The sequence below is a fragment of the Momordica charantia genome, assembly GCF_013281855.1.
Source record: "Momordica charantia cultivar OHB3-1 chromosome 9 unlocalized genomic scaffold, Mcharantia_2.0 BLBB01000009.1, whole genome shotgun sequence".
Lineage (NCBI taxonomy): Eukaryota > Viridiplantae > Streptophyta > Magnoliopsida > Cucurbitales > Cucurbitaceae > Momordica > Momordica charantia.
Genome location: NW_028275167.1, coordinates 18314587 through 18334897, shown reverse-complemented (window position 1 = coordinate 18334897; position 20311 = coordinate 18314587). Strand labels below are relative to the sequence as shown.

At 44.6% G+C, this 20311-nt stretch overlaps 1 non-coding gene across 1 annotated transcript; it reads left to right on the top strand.

The window, feature by feature from the left end:
- The first annotated feature begins 15884 nt into the window (after positions 1-15884).
- LOC148209123 (small nucleolar RNA R71) lies at positions 15885-15991 on the top strand. Its single transcript, XR_015787547.1, has one exon. It is a non-coding gene; the product is annotated as a small nucleolar RNA R71 (small nucleolar RNA).
- The last annotated feature ends 4320 nt before the right edge of the window (positions 15992-20311 follow it).

Sequence of the window (20311 nt, the reverse complement as noted above, 5' to 3'; positions counted from 1 at the left end):
GAGCGAGGGACACACTCGCCAGAGGGGAGACCTCCGTGAGCATCTCAACAAAAAGAGAAGCTCATTTCTCCGAAAAGGACAGTCACCATCCTGCTCACACAGGAGCTCCAACCAGCAGGCTGAATCCTCTCACAACCCAGCAACTCCTGCAGGGGTGATCACAAGGGAGGAGTTCGACCAGCTGAGGGGCAAACTTGATGCTCAGGTGGAGGCCTTAAAGGCCAAATGTAAGCAGAAAGAAGGCTCACTGAACGATGGCGACTTGGGAGAATCGCCCTTCACCTCGGACGTTTTGGAAGCACCGATCCCTCCGAAGTTCAAAGCTCCTACCGTGAAGCCTTATGATGGGTCGAAGGACCCCAAGGATTATGTTGAGGTCTTTGAAGGCCTCATGGACTTCCAAGCGGCATCAGACGCAATCAAATGCCGCGCCTTTCAGATCGCGCTTACTGGCAGCGCGCGATTGTGGTATCGGAGACTGCCAGCCAGGTCGATCTCGACCTACTCTCAGCTGAGAAGGGAGTTCCTCGCCCAGTTCTCTTCTCGGCATTATGACAAAAAGATAGCGACCCATCTTGCCACCATCAGACAGAAGGAGGGTGAGACGCTGCGAGAATATGTCACCAGATTCCAGGAGGAGCAGTTGAAGGTCGCACGCTGCTCCGATGACTCGGCCATGTGCTATTTTCTCACCGGTCTAGCCGATGAAGCCCTCACGGTGAAACTTGGAGAGGAGGCCCCGGCCACCTTCGCCGAGGTGCTTCAGAAGGCGAAGAAAGTCATCGATGGACAGGAGCTCCTCCGAACCAAAACCGGCCGACCGGAACGAAAGATCGGCCGGGGCAGAAGTGGAAAAGATATAGAAAGGGCAGATCCCAAGTCCAAGGACAAGGGATCCTTTTCCAGCGGCCGAGCTGAGTATCGAAGGGCGGAGAACAGACCCACCAGGAGCCGACCTTACGAACGCTTCACCCCGACCACGATTCCAATTTCCGAGATCCTAACGAACATCGAGGAATCCGGAATGGAAAAACTACTCAAGCGTCCTGAGAAGTTTCGGGGAGCCCCGGAGAGGCACAGCAAGGATAAGTATTGCCGCTTCCATCGGGAGCACGGCCACAACACGTCGGACTGCTGGGAGTTGAAGCGCCAAATTGAGAATCTAATTCAAGATGGCTACTTCAAGAAATTTGTGGGAAAGCCCAGGACCAGCTCGGCAGAGAAAAAGGAAGAGCGAAAGCGTTCAAGGACGTCGCCTCGGCGCACTGACCGACCTGCGGTCATCAATACCATTTTCGGCGGGCCAAGCGGGGGTCAGTCCGGACATAAAAGAAAGGAGTTAGCTCGTGCCGCCAGGCGCGAGGTGTGCATCATCAGGGAGCAGGGGCCGACCTGCCCAATCACCTTCGACGGTGCAGACTTGGAGGAGGTCCACCTGCCCCACAACGATGCACTTGTGATCGCTCCCTTGATTGATCATGTGGTGGTCAGGAGGGTGCTGGTAGACGGAGGCGCATCTGCTAACATCCTGTCCTTACCGACCTACCTCGCCCTGGGATGGACAAGGTCGTAATTGAAGAAAAGCCCGACACCGCTGGTTGGGTTCTCTGGAGAATCGGTCATCCCAGAGGGTTGCATCGACTTACCGGTCACGCTGGGGCAGGGCCAAACTCAGGTCACCCAAATGGCTGAGTTCGTGGTAATTGACGGTAGATCAGCCTATAACGCCATCTTTGGGAGACCCATCATCCACTCATTTCGGGCCATTCCCTCGACACTTCATCAAGTTTTGAAGTATCCCACCCCCAATGGCGTGGGCACGGTCTGAGGAGAACAGACCGCTTCGAGGGAGTGTTATGCCTCCGCACTCAAAGGCTCATCGGTCTGCGCCCTCGAAACTCTCGCCGGTAGGGATGGGATGCTCGAGTTCGAGGCCGACCTGCCAAGGAGGGAGTTCGCCGCACCCACTGAGGAGCTCGAGCTTGTTCCTCTGCTTAGTCCCGAGAAGCAGGTAAGCATAGGAACCAAGCTAGGGGCCACCGACAGAGAGGAGCTAATCCACTTCCTCAGATCCAACTCGGACGTCTTTGCGTGGTCCCATGAGGACATGCCTGGCATTGACCCGCGAATTATGACGCATCGCCTCAGCATAGATCCATCATTCCGACCTGTGAAACAAAAAAGAAGACCTATAAACAAGGAGAGGAGTGATGTAATTGTTGAGGAAGTTAGCAAACTTTTGAAAGCTGAATACATAAGAGAAATTTCGTATCCCGAGTGGCTCTCCAATGTTGTATTAGTTAAAAAATCTAACGGAAAGTGGAGAATGTGCGTAGATTTTACGAACTTAAATAAGGCATGCCCGAAAGATTGCTTCCCACTGCCGAGGATTGATCAGCTCGTGGACGCCACACCGGGCACGAACTGCTCACTTTCATGGATGCCTACTCTGGGTACAACCAAATCAAGATGCATGTCCCGGATCAAGATCATACCGCATTCATAACGGACCAAGGTCTGTACTTTTACAAGGTCATGCCCTCTGTTCGGCACCTTTGCTCGCCAAGCCCATGCCAGGGGACAAGCTCCAATTGTACTTAGCAGTGTCTGACAGCGCCGTCAGCTCGGCCCTAATCGGGCAAGAGGAAGCGCGGGAAAACCCGGTCTACTACACAAGCAAGGCTATGACCGAAGCCGAGACCAGATACCCCCAAATGGAAAAGTTGGCTCCTGCTTTAGTCACCTCGGCCCGACGACTTAGACCATACTTCCAAGCCCATACTGTGGTGGTGCTCACTAACTTGCTCCTAAAAAAACATCTTCCATAAGCCAGAAGCTTCTAGACGCCTGATGAAGTGGGCAATAGAGCTAAGTGAGTACGACATCCAGTTCGAACCCAGAATTGCGTTGAAAGGACAGGCAGCGGCAGATTTCATAGCCGAGCTCACACCACATTCCGAGCTGAGCGAGTCCGACCTACCGTGGACAATCTATGTCGACGGATCCTCCAATGAGAAGGGGTGCGGGGCCGGGTTCCTCTTACTCGGACCAGGAGGCGAGCGATTTGAGTATGCCTTGCGGTTCGACTTCCGGACTACTAACAACGAGGCTGAGTATGAAGCATTTATTGCGGGCCTGCGAATCGCTAGAGCATTGGGGGCCTCTTGTGTTAAGGTCTTCAGCGACTCCCAGCTGGTTGTGAGCCAGATCAAGGAAGAGTACCAAGCCAAAGACTCCCGAATGGAGAAGTATTTGGGTAAGGTCAGATCGTACCTCGCCCAGTTTCGAACTTATGAAGGAAGCCGGGTTCCCCGAGCAGAAAATTCTAATGCTGACGCCTTGGCCAAGTTAGCATCTGCGTACGAGACCGAACTGGCCAGGTCGGTCCTCGTCGAGATCTTAGATAATCCCTCGATCTCAGAGCCAGATCTGATGGAGATCGGCGCTCCAGAGTCCTCATGGATGGACCCGATTGGGAAATTCATTAGGGGCAACTCACCACAAGACCCCAAGGAGCGCAGAAAGTTGGCAAGGCGAGCAGCTCGGTTCGTGGTCCGAGATGGAACATTGTACCGACGCGGCTTTTCCCTGCCTCTATTGAGATGCCTAACCCCTGAAGAGGGCCTGTACGTCCTCAGGGAAATCCACGAAGGAGTGTGCGGCAATCACTCAGGCGCCCGGTCGCTGTCAGCCAAAGTGATCCGACAAGGATACTATTGGCCGACCCTCAGCCAGGACGCCAAGAAGTTCGTTAGAACTTGCGACAATTGCCAACGCTACGGAACCATAATCCACCAACCTCCGGAGCTGCTCACCCCCATCTCGGCCCCGTGGCCATTCGCGCAGTGGGGAGTAGATATCATTGGTCCTTTCCCTTTGGGCAAGGGTCAGACCAAGTTCGCTGTGGTTGCTGTGGATTACTTCACAAAGTGGGCCGAGGCCGAGGCGCTCTCCCACATAACGGAATCCAGAGCCACGTCCTTCGTATGGACAAATATCATATGTCGCTTTGGTATACCGCAGGCTATTGTGACAGACAATGGGAAGCAGTTTGACAACGCCAAGTTCAAAGACTTTTGCAGCAAGCTTGGCATAAGTCACCTTAGCTCGTCCCCCGCACATCTGCAAGCAAATGGGCAGGTGGAGGCAGTGAACAAGATCATCAAGCGAGGCATCAAACTTAGACTGGACTCCAAGAAAGGTAGGTGGGCCGAGGAGCTACCAGATGTTCTATGGTCGTACCGGACCACCCAAAGAGAATCGACGGGTGAGACCCCGTTCTCCTTGGCCTTCGGCTCCGAAGCTGTAGTCCCGGTTGAGATCGGCATGCCATCTGACAGAGTAGAGCATTACGAGCCTACGGCAAATGAGGAAGAGCTGCTCCTCAACCTCGACTTGTTGGAATAAAGAAGAGCAATGGCCCAGCTACGCCTGGCAGAATATCAGGGCAGAATGGCCAGACATTACAACGCCCGCGTTCGACCTCGGACCTTTCAGGTCGGACATCTGGTATTGAGGAGGGTCCAAACCCATGTGGGTGCCCTTGATCCGACCTGGGAGGGCCCGTTTGAGGTCAAGGGCATAGTCCGACCTGGGACGTACGTATTGGTCGATCTGAAAGGAGACGTCCTCGCGCACCCGTGGAACGCGGAGCACCTGAAGCGTTATTATCCTTGAAATGCCAGAAGGGTTTTCAATGGATCTGTAAACACTGTTTCAAAAGAATTATGATCGGAATAAATGTGATGATTTAATTTCATTATTCCGAGTTCGACCAGAAATTAAATGGGGGCCACGGACTCCCACGCGGTCACATTCCAGCAGTCGGTTAAAGTTTAATCCTCCAAAACCTAAGGGTACGAGGTGCGATGTTAAAACCACTGATGAACTTTGAAATCAAACCTTCAAGATAAAGGGACGATGTGGAAAGTTCAAAATGGTCAAGCCTCCGAACTTGAGCGTACGAGGAGCGATGTGAAGAATAGCTAAGGACTTAGGATTTTAGCCATTTAACGTTTTTAAGTTAAGGGTGCGATGTTAAAAATCCAGAGTTGGTGCAATGCATTGAATGCTAGACAGAGATTCAAATTCGAACTTTCAAATTATAATTGAAGGCGCGACCTCAAAAGTAAGAGGTGCGAGGTGACATTGGCTGCAGTTCAAAGAAAAGGCAAAGGAAAGATGTTGCCGATGACAAAGTAAAAACAAATGGGAGCCTCTTTATTGAATGAAGAGTAGAGCCAAGGCTTATAGACCTTGCAGCTCTGCCTTGACATTTACAAACAAAAGAGAAGAGAAGAAAGACAGAGAAAGGCCTCATGAAGGATGATCGCCTAAGAGCCCGCCTGAGGAGCGCCCTCCTGTGTGGTGCCGACCTGGTCCCCTTCGAGATCAGAGTCGTCAGAGTCCAGATCTCTGACATACTTATTCACCAACGCTTGGGGGCCAGGGGTGCCGCCAGGCCCAGACGCCCACTGCTCGGCATACCTCTTTTTCAGACCACTGAGATCGATCTGAAGGTCAGGCATGTCGGAAGCAATGCCCTTCATGAGGAACTTGAAGCCCGCGTCAGAGAAGTCTTTGGTAAATCCATCGAAGTCAGGATGTTGCCTAAACGATTCCTCCAATAGGACTCCATTGCTGAGACGCTCCTTTGCCGTCTCCAGCTCGGCAGTCGCATGCTTCAGCTCCTTATCCTTCGCTTCAAGTGCCTGGAGCATGTCGTCCTTCTCCTTCAGGAGTTGGAACTTCTCCTTCTCCAAGGCCCTAGTGATAGCATGGGCAGCTTGGAGCTGGGCCTTGCGTCTGTCTTCTTCCTTCTTCAGCAGCTCGACCTTGGTCTCCACCTCGGCCTTCAAAATTTCCACCTCAGAGTGAGCCTTCAGCAGCTCATCCTTCATGGTGGAGGAAGCAGCCTCCAAGGCACCAGAGAACTCCTCTTTCTCCTTCGCTCCCATCCAGCTCGGCCTTCACGGCCAGAGCCGATTGAATGGAAGCAACGAACGCCTGAGGAAAGGTAAGAAAAAGAAGTTAGACCGAGCTACTTGTTAGGTAAATCGAGCAAAAACACCAATCTTACCTCAGCGGCATAGTCGATGGTCCTCTGCAGAACGGACCCTGGGTCGCTCACAAATTTGGACGCCCTCCTTAGGCAGCGGTCCAAACTTGCGGCCGAGATGCGGGACACCTGGTCTCTCACCCCAGAACTTGACGGCTGGACTCTGAACCGTGCCGTCACGTCGGACGTCCCGCCTATCCTGGCCTCAGGATCGTCCACCCGATCTGCGAAGCTCGCAGGCAAGACCCCACGAGCTCCGACCTCCAACAGGGAGGTCGTCTTCTTCTTCTTCTTCCTTCGCTTCAGACGGATTTCCTCCCTCACCTCCTCGCCCAAGGGCAAGGCGTCCACCGCCTCGGTCTGATCCCTGGGCGCTTCTCCCTCGAAGGACACCCAGAAGACTCCAGCTCGATCACCGGGGCTGGATCTTCCGAGGCAGGCCCTACCACAGTAGGAGTGGCAGGTTTCGAACTCTGGGCGGCCTCAAGAGCATGGGCTCGGCCCTTGGACTTGCGCTTCACGTTGCTTGCAAATCCGCAAACCATGGCTGTAAAATAAAACAGGGGTCAACACAAGGATAGAGGAAAAAGGGAGGGAAGCAAGCTCGGCATACCAAGTTCGGAGTTCGGCCTTGAGGATTCAATGGGACAAACAGCGGGGTTGTAATCTAGCAGCCCGGACTCATGCAGCAGCTTGTCGGTCACCAAGGTTCCGACCTTCCTACCCCTCGGAAAGCGCTCCTTGTAATATTTCAACGTGTCGAAGGAGGCTTGCATAAGCTCGGGGACTGGTCGGATTGAAACTGCACGAAGATAAAATCCGAGTTAGACCTGAATGACAGAAAAGAAAATCACAAAAAGGAAGAACTACTCCGTACCTAGGTTCCCAAACCTAGTGGAGACGTCAAAGAAGGAACGACCTGACTCATCCTTTGCAAGCCATTCCCCAGAAGCGTAGAACCACTTCCTCACCCATCCCTTGATGGAGGTCGGCCCCTTAACTATACCGCCTGCACCTTTCCTTGCGCACATATAGAACTGACCAGGCTTCTTAGCTATCCTTTTCGCTTCGAAGCACGCGAGGAGCTGGTCTACGTCCAACAGCTCGACCTCTTCACTATCCCGAGCTCGTAGCCAAAAAAGGATGGCCAAAGCGAAAATGACACCCCACCCATTGGGGGCCACTTGAGCCGGAGCCAACCCAGTTCGGAAGAGAAATTCTTGGACAAAAGGGTGAAGGGGAAGTCTGAGGCCGTACTCAAACATTTTGAAGTAGAGAGTGACCCATCCCTCTGGAGGATTGTCAGCTCTCTCCCCCTCCTCCGGAATCCTGAGGAGGATGTTCTCAGGGATAGCGAACCCCCTACGAAGGGATCCGAGGTAGTGCTCAGGTATCCTAGAAGGGTATTCCAAACCCTGACCCGAGGTGGAGGCGTCACTATCCTCCCCGTCATCGGAGAATCTAAAGTTTTCTATCTCCTCGAGCTCGGACTCTAACCTACGAGCTAAATCCTTATCGGATCCTATGTTGCTGCTAAAAGAGGACGACATGGCAACTACGTTCGAAAGAGAAAGTGAGGGAAGAGACCAACCTACCAAGGGTTCGAGCTGCCTTCAGATCGAACTCCAAGAATTCAGGGAATGTAAGGTATGACTTGAAGGATTGGGGGCATTTATAGCCCGTCGGAAAAATTTCCCCACCGTACACGTGTAATCAACGAGCGACTAAGATCCTCCCTAAGATCCGAAGTGTCGTAATATTTGAATATTCCGACGATAAATCTACCGCAACGGTTATATTTTCCCACGAATAGGAAGTCGCCACGCGTTGACTGGGTGTTTATGCTGAACGCACGCACTAAGCGTGGTAACAATTATATAGATGCAAGCGCACACCTGTCAGAGTAATATAAAATGGATGGAGTATCCAAGTATCGATCCTCAAGGACTTCTAATAATTTCCAAACTCTGAAGTTTTAAAGAATAGTGAATGTTGAAATGAGTGATTCTTGTAAAATGGGAAGTGGTCACAAATAATGGTTTTGGATTTGGGATTTGGACTTATAATAATAAAACCTAGCCCGATTTACTTCAAGTTAGCCAACAAAGAATCAAGGACATGCTAAGGATAATATGCATTTTACTTTAGAAACTAACGACTACGCTTCTCACTTTACTTATGTCTAAGCAAGTTCAAAGTCCTAAGACATTCCCTAATATGTCTATTATGAGATATATCTTAGTTTTAGGATGGAAATAGTCGCAACCTCGGGTTAAGGTCCTATGTCTAGGCTACTTAAGCGGAACCCTTATGTCTAAGGCGCTCCTCTCCTCGGTTTAACCGCTCAACAATGCAAATAAGCAACCTTTTCAGTATTGACTTGTTAAGACTTACAGTGGCCTTCTCTAAATCCTAACTTTTTGGGAAAACACGTTGAGCAATGAATGGAAAGCAAAAACACTACCTCTTAGCAACCCTTTTTAGACATAAAAGGCTAACTATCCATAACCGGGCTAGAGACGGGAATTTAGAAAGACATATTGAAGAAAATACAGCAAGTAAAACGGTTGAATGTGGAATGCATGTGTGAGAAACAAAAGTTAACTAACGGAGAGTTTTTATCGGGATTGAGAGCTTCGCCCTTCTCTTTCAAGCAAGGGAGAGTGTCACGTGCTCTTTCATCCAAAAACACAACTCTCTTAACTAAAAATAAAGTAAAGGCAAAGGGAAGATAAGCAAAGTGCTAGATTTTTATATATTTGAATAAGTAGTAAATAACTAAGTACAAATGGAAACAAAACAAAGCTCAATAAAAGAATGTAAAGTACTCGGGATTTAAAAACCAAAAGCAACTAATGAAAGCAACTCAAAAGTACTTAGAAAGCAACAAAGAAACACTAAAAATGATCAAGAGAAGGAAGCAAGGCTTGATGAATTTGGTGGAGAAGTTGCTGGAATTTATAGCTGTGCAGAATTGTTTAGGTAGGTCCTAAAACGATGGTGAATCACCCATTTCCAACTCTTTTGACTGACCAAATCGTGCTCAAACTGATAGTGGAACACTTCTTCTACACGTATGCATCGGTTGGAACCACCAAAACGCATTGGAAGACGCGTTTCATTAAGGGCAAAGTTGGAAGAAAAACAGTTTTTCTGCAGGCTTCCCAGGCGCCTGGCGCCTCCCATGATGGTTTTTCCGTCTTTTTGCTTCTTTTGATTAATTTGCACTCCCAAATGGTCCTAAAATGTCATAAATACAATATAAGCCAACCACAAACCATAATATATGAATTTTGCATGAATTGGAACTCAAGCGATCGAGAAAAATCCGAAACAAAGCTGAAACATTGTAAAAACAGCATCTAAAACCTTCTTTTTACGCATGTAAACAAGCGTAATCACACCCCCAAACTTAACTTTTTGCTTGTCCTCAAGCAAAACTTAGCAACTTTAATCAGCTTTCTAACACATGGACAAGGAAAAGCAAAAGCAACCGAGATGTTCAATCATAAATTGTCTCAGGGAAAAGATGTCAAAGCCTACCATTCTATTGCCTTTGTAAACTTAGTCACTATAAACCAAGTTTGAAATGATAAAAACTTTTTCTTTCAAAATATTTTTTCTCTTTCAAAAACAGAAAACGTTTTCAAATACCCCTAAGGAATCTGCACACTCCCTCCTTACACTAAGACTTTTACGTCTGACAGACCGGCTACTAGCCCCTGAGGTTTCCACACACTAACATCGGTTTCAACCACAGCTACTCGTAGAAAGACTTTGAACTAACAGCTAGGTCATAAAACGACGACAATGAGAAACACGAAGTCACTTATCACCATCTTTACTGCTATTTTCAAAGTCAACACCCAACCTAAAACTAAATGGGTGTCTACAGTAGGACTCGGGAATCATAAATACATTTTCTTTAACTCTCATTGTTTTTACCGCTCTTTTCTTTCTAACACAAGTCTTTTCCCCACTCTTATTTTCTCTCAACAAGACTCTTTTTACTCTTTTGCAATTTTTTTTATTGTTTGTTGTGTTTTTTTTTTCTTTTCAACACTTTCTTTTTTTAATAGCATTTGTTTTTCCAACTGACTCTTTTTCAAAAGAAAATAGCATGATTTTTCAAATATAAATAACACCTTATCTTTCTGAAACAACGACTGACACAACGACTGTCCCCCCCAAACTTAAGAGAGACAGTGTCCTCACTGGGAAAAGACTTTTGCATCAGATGAAAAAATGCTTAACAGTAAAAAGGACAAGGACTTCCTATATAGGGGCAAAGAAAAAGCTTAAAGTCTGTAAAGATCAAAAAGACATAAAAGAAAATGAGTTTATCACATAAACAAAGGAAATAGCTCAAAGCTTAGTCAGGCATAGAACAGAAAACTCAACAATCTCTTATAATCATCATCGACATGAAATCACATGCACAGCACAGATGCTTCAAAATAGGCATGTGAAAAGCTAAACTAAGGTTAAGTGAATGCATACTTTAAGTGATCAGAAGATAAACGATACTAATTTATTCATGCTTCAACTGAGCTCGAAACATAATCAATACAAAAAAAACATGCGTAGTAATGCTAGAATATGGAAACTACGTCATTAACCAAAAGAAGAAAACACAAAAAATAGCAAAGAAGGAACCTCCCCTTCATGAAGTCGGAGGTTGTGGACTAGGATCAGTGTCAGTGCTGGGAGATGGATGACCAAGGATAGCAGCTAGCGCTGGAGGCCATGAAGGTAAAACCGCAAAATCCAATGAAGCCCTTAAGTTGTAGATATGTTGCACGACTTCTCGAACCTGAGAGTTTTCGAAATGCTGGAAAAACAGGGCAGGCGCCAGGCGCCTGCATAATTCTTTTTTTTTTCAACGTTTTCTTTTTTTCTTTTTTTTCAACGTTTTCACAAACATTCTCTTAATAAGAAAAACTTTATAATTAAACAAAAAGAAAATACAAGATACAAAGACTTCCTTCCTTTACTTTTGTTCTTTCAAAAACGGATAAGAAGGAAAAAAACATTTTTCGCAAAAATTTATTGACCTGAAAGTTGAATAGAGGTTTTTCCTCTATCCACTGGTTCTCCAAAATACGGCTTAAGTCTCTGCCCATTTACTTTAAAAACATTTCCCTTAGAGTCAACTAGATCCACTGCCCCATATGGGTAGACTTTAAAAATTTGAAAGGGACCAGACCATCTAGACTTAAGTTTTCCAGGGAAAAGTTTCAACCTAGAGTTGAATAACAGAACCAGATCACCTTCTTGAAGATTGTTCAGCCGAAGACGTCTATCATGCCACTATTTAGTTTTTTCCTTAAACAACTTAGCATTCTCATAAGAAAAGTGCCTGTGTTCTTCTAATTCCAACAATTGTAACTTCCTCGCTTCACCTGCAGTCAACAAATCAAAATTTAATTTCTTAGTAGCCCAAAATGCTTTATATTCTAGCTCAAGAGGCAAATGACATGCTTTTCCAAAAACTAGCCTATAGGGGGACATGCCGAGGGGAGTCTTAAATGCTGTCCTATATGCCCAAAGTGAATCATCAAGCTTAAAAGACCAATCCCTACGGTTAAGATTTACAGTTTTTTCTAAAATGTTTTTTATCTCCCTATTAGATATTTCGGCTAACCCATTCGACTGAGGATGATATGCTGTTGCAACCCTATGACGCACATTGTATTTAGTCAGCAACTTTTGCATAGACCTATTCACAAAATGAGCCCCCTCATCGCTTATCAGACAACGCGGGGTTCCATAACGCGTAAAAATGTGCTTTTGCAGAAAACGAATGACAACTTTGGAATCATTGGTAGCAGTTGCAATGGCTTCTATCCATTTCGAAACATAATCTACTGCTAACAATATATAAAGCTTACCATTAGAAGATGGAAATGGACCCATAAAATCTATACCCCACACATCAAATATTTCAATCTCCAGGATCGGGGTTTGAGGCATTTCGTGGCGTTTAGATATATTACCTGTCCGTTGGCATTTGTCACAAACCTGGGCAAACTTATGTGCATCTTTGAACAAAGTGGGCCAAAAGAACCCACTTTGCAAAACTTTGGCTGCGGTTTTGTGTCCTGCAAAATGTCCTCCATATGGAGACATATGACAAGCGTCTAATATCGCCTCGTGCTCTTCTTCTGCGACACACCTGCGTAAGATATTGTCAGGTCCTAGCTTATATAAAAAAGGCTCATCCCAACGATAACATCGAACTTCATTTAGAAATTTCTTTACCTGTTGCTTGTTGAACTCATAAGGAACTATTCGACTTACCAAATAATTTGCTATATCGGCATACCACGGAACAGAATCAACTCGCAAGAGTTGCTCGTCAATAAACTGTTCACGTATAACAGTTCCATCATCACAGAGCGGGGATTCCAATCTAGACAGCTGATCAGCAACTTGGTTTTCAGTACCCTTCCTGTCCCTAACTTCAATATCAAACTCTTGAAGTAACAAAATCCACCGTATCAAACGTGGTTTAGCATCTTTTTTAGCAAATAAATATTTTAAAGCAGAATGGTCAGTAAAAATAATGACTTATGTGCCTATCATGTAAGACCTAAACTTATCAAAGGCGAACACAACTGCTAACAGTTCCTTTTCAGTAGTAGTGTAATTGAGTTGTGCACCAGTCAGAGTCTTACTAGCATAATACACAGGATGCAAGATCTTGTTTTTACGTTGTCCTAACATAGCTCCTATTGCATAATCATTGGCATCACACATGAGCTCAAAAGGTAAATCCCAATTAGGTTCGATAATTATAGGAGCTGAACTTAGAGCAACTTTCAACATTTCAAATGATTTTAAACAGTCATCATAAAAAACAAATGGTCTATCATGTTCTAACAATTGACACAAGGGTTTAGAAATTTTAGCAAAGTCTTTTATAAAGCGGCGGTAAAATCCCCCATGCCCTAAAAAACTTCTAATCCCTTTGACATTTGTAGGAGGAGGTAGCTTTGAAATGATGTCTATCTTAGCGTGGTCTACCTCTATTCCTTGCTTGGAAATTTTGTGACCCAAAACAATACCCTCTTGTACCATGAAATGACACTTCTCCCAATTTAGGACTAGGTTTGTTTGTTCACATCTCTCCAATACTCTCTCCAAATTAACTAAACAAGCGTCGAAAGAATTTCCAAAAATAGAAAAGTCATCCATAAAAACTTCTAGAATATTTTCTACCATGTCAGAGAAGATGGCCATCATACACCTCTGAAAAGTCGCGGGTGCATTGAATAGTCCAAAGGGCATTCGCCTAAAAGCGAACGTACCATACGGACACGTAAATGTTGTCTTCTCTTGGTCTTCTGGAGCAATAGTAATTTGATTATAACCCGAATATCCATCTAAAAAATAATAGAAATCCTTACCTGCCAGACGGTCGAGCATCTGGTCAATAAACGGGAGAGGAAAATGGTCTTTCTTTGTTACCTTATTGAGTTTGCGATAGTCAATGCAAACTCTCCACCTACTCACAGTTCGGGTTGAGATGAGCTCATTCTCCTCGTTGGCCACCACGGTTATACCCCCTTTCTTTGGTACACACTGTACTGGGCTTACCCAGCTGCTGTCGGATATTGGGTATATAACACCGGCGTCAAGCAATTTAAGAATTTCTTTCCTTACAACCTCTTTCATCTTCGGGTTCAACCGCCTTTGACTCTCAATAGAGTTTTTAGCATCTTCTTCCAATAGAATTTTGTGCATGCAAAAGGCTGGGCTTATCCCTCGGATATCTGCTATCGTCCATCCAATGGCCTTTTTGTGCTTCTCCAAAATCTGCAATAAAGAATATTCATTAGTAGGTGATAAATTGGAAGCTATAATAACTGGTAAAGTGTCGTTATCCCCTAGATACGCATATTTCAAATGCGACGGCAATGGCTTCTGCTCCAACGTGGGTGGTTCCACTATGGACGGAAGTAACGACTTGCATTCTTCTTTTTGTATTTTTTCAATAGGATTAGCCACATCTTCTGGTCCTTCTGCTATCTTATCAAGCTCTTCTTCAATCTCTGTAACTAATAAGTCATAAAACTCATCAAACATAACAGGATTCAAGCTATTTATAGCAGAGCACTCTTCAAAGTCTCCTGGTAATTTCATGGCGTCTAGAACGTTAAATTTAACTTCTTCATTATTTACCCTCATTGTAATTTCTCCCTTCCTCACATTAAAAACTGTATCCCCAGTGGCTAGAAATGGTCTTCCCAAAATAATGGGAACGTCTAAGTCTGCCTCGCAATCTAGAATGATAAAGTCCGCAGGGAAAATGAATTTGTCCACCTGGACTAAAACATCTTCTATCTTTCCCTCAGGTCTTATGATAGATCTATCTGCTAGTTGGAGGGTAACCGTAGTAGGTCTAGCTTCTCCTATGCCTAAAGATTTGAAAACTGATAATGGCATAAGATTAATGCTAGCGCCTAGATCACATAATGCCCTACCTAAGTTTTTTCCTCCTATGGAACATGGAATGGTAAAACTGCCAGGATCATTACATTTCATGGGTAGCGGGCTGCCTACAGCCTCACTACTACATTTTGTCATGGCTACCAGTTCATGCTCTCCTATTTTTTTCTTCCTAGAAACTATATCTTTCAAAAACTTAGCATAATTTGGCATCTGTTCTAGAGCATCTACTAATGGTATATTTATATGCAGTTGTTTTAAAATATCTAAAAATTTTCTAAACTGGGAATCATTATTTTTCTTAACTAATCTTTGTGGAAACGGGGGAGTAGGGGTAAAAGAAGGCTGTACCTGTGGAGGAACACTCGAGGTGTCCTCATTACCTTTTCTAATATTTTCTTTTTCTGGTGTTGTTGGATTTTCTGGTATCTTTACAATTGGTTCAGTGGACGGAATCTGTACATTTGTTGTTGGCATTGTTGGTCCATCATACGCCAGTCCACTCCTGAGGGTGACAGCTTTGCACTGTTCTTTCCCTTCTCGTCTTGGTAATTCAGTATGGCCTGGAAAAGAACCTTGTGGTCTATTCTTCAATTCATTGGCGAGCTGTCCCAATTGGGTCTCAAAATTCCTCATTGATGCCGCTTGGGATTGTATCACTGCGTCGGTTCGGGCCATGTACTCCTTCATCATATTCTCAAGATTTGAGTTGTTATTTTGAACTGGTGGAGTCTGTGTTCTCTGATTGTACTGCTGTTGCGGTGGTGGGATGTATTGCTGTGTAGGTGGAACATAGGGCTGCTTGTTCTGTTGGCTCTGCCCTTGATTAAAACCGCTCGAACCTCCTTGTCCTCCCTATGAGAAATTAGGGTGGTGCCTCCAACCTGGGTTGTAGGTGTTCGAATATGGGTTAAAGTTCCTATTGTTCCCATGTCCTACATAAAAAACAGAAGCAGGGTTATGTGGACAATTATCATAAATATGGTTTTCACTGCAAAATGAACAAATGAGATCGTTGACTTGGCAAACAGGGGCAGGAGTGCAATAATCCGACTGCACAGGTTGTATCGGCGTGGCTAATGGATTTTTTATTCCCAATGCCATCTCTTTTAGCCTCTGGTTCATTGTAACCATCTCTTTTTGCATCGAGGTCGCAATGTCCAGAGCCAAAACTCCAGCTGGATCTTTCTTCTTTGGTGCTGCCCTAGATCTTTGCGAACACCATAGTTCGTTGTGTGAAGCTAAGTCATTTAGGATGTCAACTATCTCGTTGAATGTCTTCTTTGTAAAGGCTCCGTTGGCAGCATTGTTTAGCATCATCTTAGTAGGATGATCTAAACCTCTAAAGAAATGTTCTATCTGGATGCATGCCGGCAAGCCATGGTTCGGACATTTCCTGATTAGTTCTTTAAATCTCTCCCACGCCTCGTGAACAGGTTCACGATCATACTGTCTAAAGGAGATGATCTCCTCTCTGATATCAGCGTGGCGAGTAGGTGGGAAGAATTTTGTTAAGAACTTCTCCACTAACGACCCCCATGTGGTGATGGATCCCGGTGGAAATGCATTGAGCCATGCTCTAGCTTGGTCCTTCAAAGAAAATGGAAAAAGTGTTAGTCTCAGAGCATCGTCTGTTATACCAGGTAATCGAAATGCATTTGCAATTTGAATGAATGATTTCAGATGATCATGTGGATCCTCATGTTCCTGCCCTCCAAAATGTCCAATTGTCTGCAACATTTGGAACATCATTGGTTTAAGCTCAAAGTTTGCGTGGGCTGGAATAGGGTTGACTATCCCTGAATCAAAGTTCTGAAAAGCCGTGGCGGCATATTCTCGCATTGCCACGTCTCTGTTGTCCGCCATCTGGATATGGTTGAATTCATCATTTCTCGCATGATCCCTCATATTACCGTTAACAGCAGGTGGATCAACCGGATCACGAGGTGGAATATCTGCCATTGATGTGCTCGTACTCTCTACCTCACTTTCAGGACTGATTTCACCTTGTCTCTCTTTTTGCTTTTCTAGTTGTTTTCGAAGTCTTTGCTCCTTTCGAGTTTTTCGAAGGGTCCGCTCAATCTCAGGGTCAAGGGGTAGAAGAAAAGATCTTGTGCTCATGCACTTTAACTTACCCTTGTGAGATAGACGACCAAAAATATAGAACAAAAACGGTGGATGGAAATTACACCCAACAACAATTCACAAAAATAAAAACTAAAAGAATTTGAAAATAATTTTAAAACTAAAGTCCCCGGCAACGGCGCCAAAAACTTGACTGGGTGTTTATGCTGAACGCACGCACTAAGCGTGGTAACAATTATATAGATGCAAGCGCACACCTGTCAGAGTAATATAAAATGGATGGAGTATCCAAGTATCGATCCTCAAGGACTTCTAATAATTTCCAAACTCTGAAGTTTTAAAGAATAGTGAATGTTGAAATGAGTGATTCTTGTAAAATGGGAAGTAGTCACAAATAATGGTTTTGGATTTGGTATTTGGACTAATAATAATAAAACCTAGCCCGATTTACTTCAAGTTAGCCAACAAAGAATCAAGGACATGCTAAGGATAATATACATTTTACTTTAGAAACTAACGACTACGCTTCTCACTTTACTTATGTCTAAGCAAGTTCAAAGTCCTAAGACATTCCCTAATATGTCTATTATGAGATATATCTTAGTTTTAGGATGGAAATAGTCGCAACCTCGGGTTAAGGTCCTATGTCTAGGCTACTTAAGCGGAACCCTTATGTCTAAGGCGCTCCTCTCCTCGATTTAACCACTCAACAATGCAAATAAGCAACCTTTTCAGTATTGACTTGTTAAGACTTACAGTGGCCTTCTCTAAATCCTAACTTTTTGGGAAAACACGTTGAGCAATGAATGGAAAGCAAAAACACTACCTCTTAGCAACCCTTTTTAGACATAAAAGGCTAACTATCCATAACCGGGCTAGAGACGGGAATTTAGAAAGACATATTGAAGAAAATACAGCAAGTAAAACGGTTGAATGTGGAATGCATGTGTGAAAAACAAAAGTTAACTAACGGAGAGTTTTTATCGGGATTGAGAGCTTCGCCCTTCTCTTTCAAGCAAGGGAGAGTGCCACGTGCTCTTTCCTCCAAAAACACAACTCTCTTAACTAAAAATAAAGTAAAGGCGAAGGGAAGATAAGCAAAGTGCTAGATTTTTATATATTTGAATAAGTAGTAAATAACTAAGTACAAATGGAAACAAAACAAAGCTCAATAAAAGAATGTAAAGTACTCGGGATTTAAAAACCAAAAGCAACTAATGAAAGCAACTCAAAAGTATTTAGAAAGCAACAAAGAAACACTAAAAATGATCAAGAGAAGGAAGCAAGGCTTGATGAATTTGGTGGAGAAGTTGCTGGAATTTATAGCTGTGCAGAATTGGTTAGGTAGGTCCTAAAACGATGGTGAATCACCCATTTCCAACTCTTTTGACTGACCAAATCGTGCTCAAACTGATAGTGGAACACTTCTTCTACACGTATGCATCGATTGGAACCACCAAAACGCATTGGAAGACGCGTTTCATTAAGGGCAAAGTTGGAAGAAAAACAGTTTTTCTGCAGGCTTCCCAGGCGTCTGGCGCCTCCCATGATGGTTTTTCCGTCTTTTTGCTTCTTTTGATTAATTTGCACTCCCAAATGGTCCTAAAATGTCATAAATACAATATAAGCCAACCACAAACCATAATATATGAATTTTGCATGAATTGGAACTCAAGCGATCGAGAAAAATCTGAAACAAAGCTGAAACGTTGTAAAAACAGCATCTAAAACCTTCTTTTTACGCATGTAAACAAGCGTAATCACGCGTCCAAAGCAAATCGAATGAACTTCTCTGCCAGGTCGAGATCAGACCTGACAGAGAGGGGGCCAATGTTTGGGGAAGAGAATACCATGGAGACGTGGAGGACCCCTATTGGTGCTCCAAGATGACTCGTGAGTCATGCCCAGCTCGGACGGCCGAGATCACCACCACTGGCGTTGACAGATGCTAAGTATGAGGGCCGAGGTGAACCTGACCGAGGTCCGACCTACCGGGAAGCTCGGTGGGGGCCGATGTGAGCTACTGTCAGCGGCGTGATTATCGGGTATAACCGTCGGTCCCGAGATTACCGGGTGTAACCGACGGTCCCGAGATTACCGGGTGTAACCGACGGTCCCGAGATTACCGGGTGTAACCGTCGCGAGATTAGCGGGACTACCACCCATAAGTAGAAGACTTCACTCAACGATCAGGTACGATGATTTCTGACCTCGAACTAAACTGGGAATCCGACCTATACTGACTTGATCGTCGGAGTGCTCACCCTTTTGTGCAGGTCCGCCCAAGTATTCAGGTCGGTCCGGAGGCCGAGTTCGAGCTGCAATCTGAAATACACTGTTGTGCATATCCTTGCATAAACAGACAACATAATTAAAAGCTTCAAAAGTCTTGGAATACGTACTGGTTCACAAAATTACATCGTATCCAACATGTAATTACAAAAAAATAAGCTTAAAAATTATTGTAGTAGCAAGTTAGTCCACAAAATTATATCATATAAAAAATATATGAAAATATTGTTAGAGTATCACGATTATGAGTTCCTTGCAAGTAGACGCATGCAGTACCTGTACTTCCAATTTGGTGGGAAGTCAAGGAATGTGTTCACCTTGTTGAAGTCCGCAAGTAAAGTTTCTCCGACTACCATACAGTCATCCTTTGCAACCTTATGCTCAATTACCTCTACTGGTTGCTCTTTTTCAACTTCCTTATAAGTTCCTACCTCATTCATCACATTAGGGGATGGTGGGTCGTCATTGTCCACTAGAAACTCTGCTTCGTCATGTTCGAGCTTGCTCCATACGCTTATTGCCTCACTTTGTTGTTCCCCTTCTTGCTTTGGGATCTCCACGTCATTAGGACAAACTGTTGGCTTCTCAGCTCAGCAGCCAATTGATCTATTCGAATCTATAGATTGTGTACTGCTGCATCATTTCGCGCCATAAGATCTATCATGTTGTGGCGTACTGTTGCTTCATTTCTCGCCATAAGATCTATCATCGTCTATTCAAGGCAAGACCTTACCCACTATTGTATTTGCTTTAGATCCCATGGTTGAGCGTACTCCTACTGAGGTTGTATTGGAAATTCTTGTGGGAGTGCATGCTCATATGGATAGCTACTTTCAAGTTGTTGCTCTCCCCACAAGAAATTCGAATGATCGCTCCAATCTTGGTGGTAGGAATTTGAATAAGGAGTGAACTCTTGTTGAATCCTTGGTGGACCTGGATAATAAAGAGATGTAGGATTAGATGGACAATATTCAAATGAATGGCAATTATCACCACAAATATGAACAAAAATATTGATTAACAGGAGCTCTGAACGAGCTACTGGATCCATTTCAATCACTCCTGCTAGCTATTGGCTCAATACAAGTAACCTCTCCTACTTTTCATTTCCTTCTCTTTTTCAGTTTTTTTTAAGTCTTTGTTCACGCTTTAACCTCTTGCAAGTTTTTTCTCGATCTTGGGATCGTATGGTGGCAAGTGCGGATTTGTGCTCATGCACTAATGCTCACTTTTGAGGTTAGATAGGGGGATATTTTCAGAACAGGAACAGTGGAGTGATCACACATAAAAACAATTTACAAAGAAATAAAATTAAAACAAAAACAAAGTCCTCGGCAACGGCGCCAAAAACGTGTTGCGCCTCTGCTTAATAGCTAGAGGATAAGTGCAAGTGCACACTGTCACAAGTAATAATCTGGAAATATT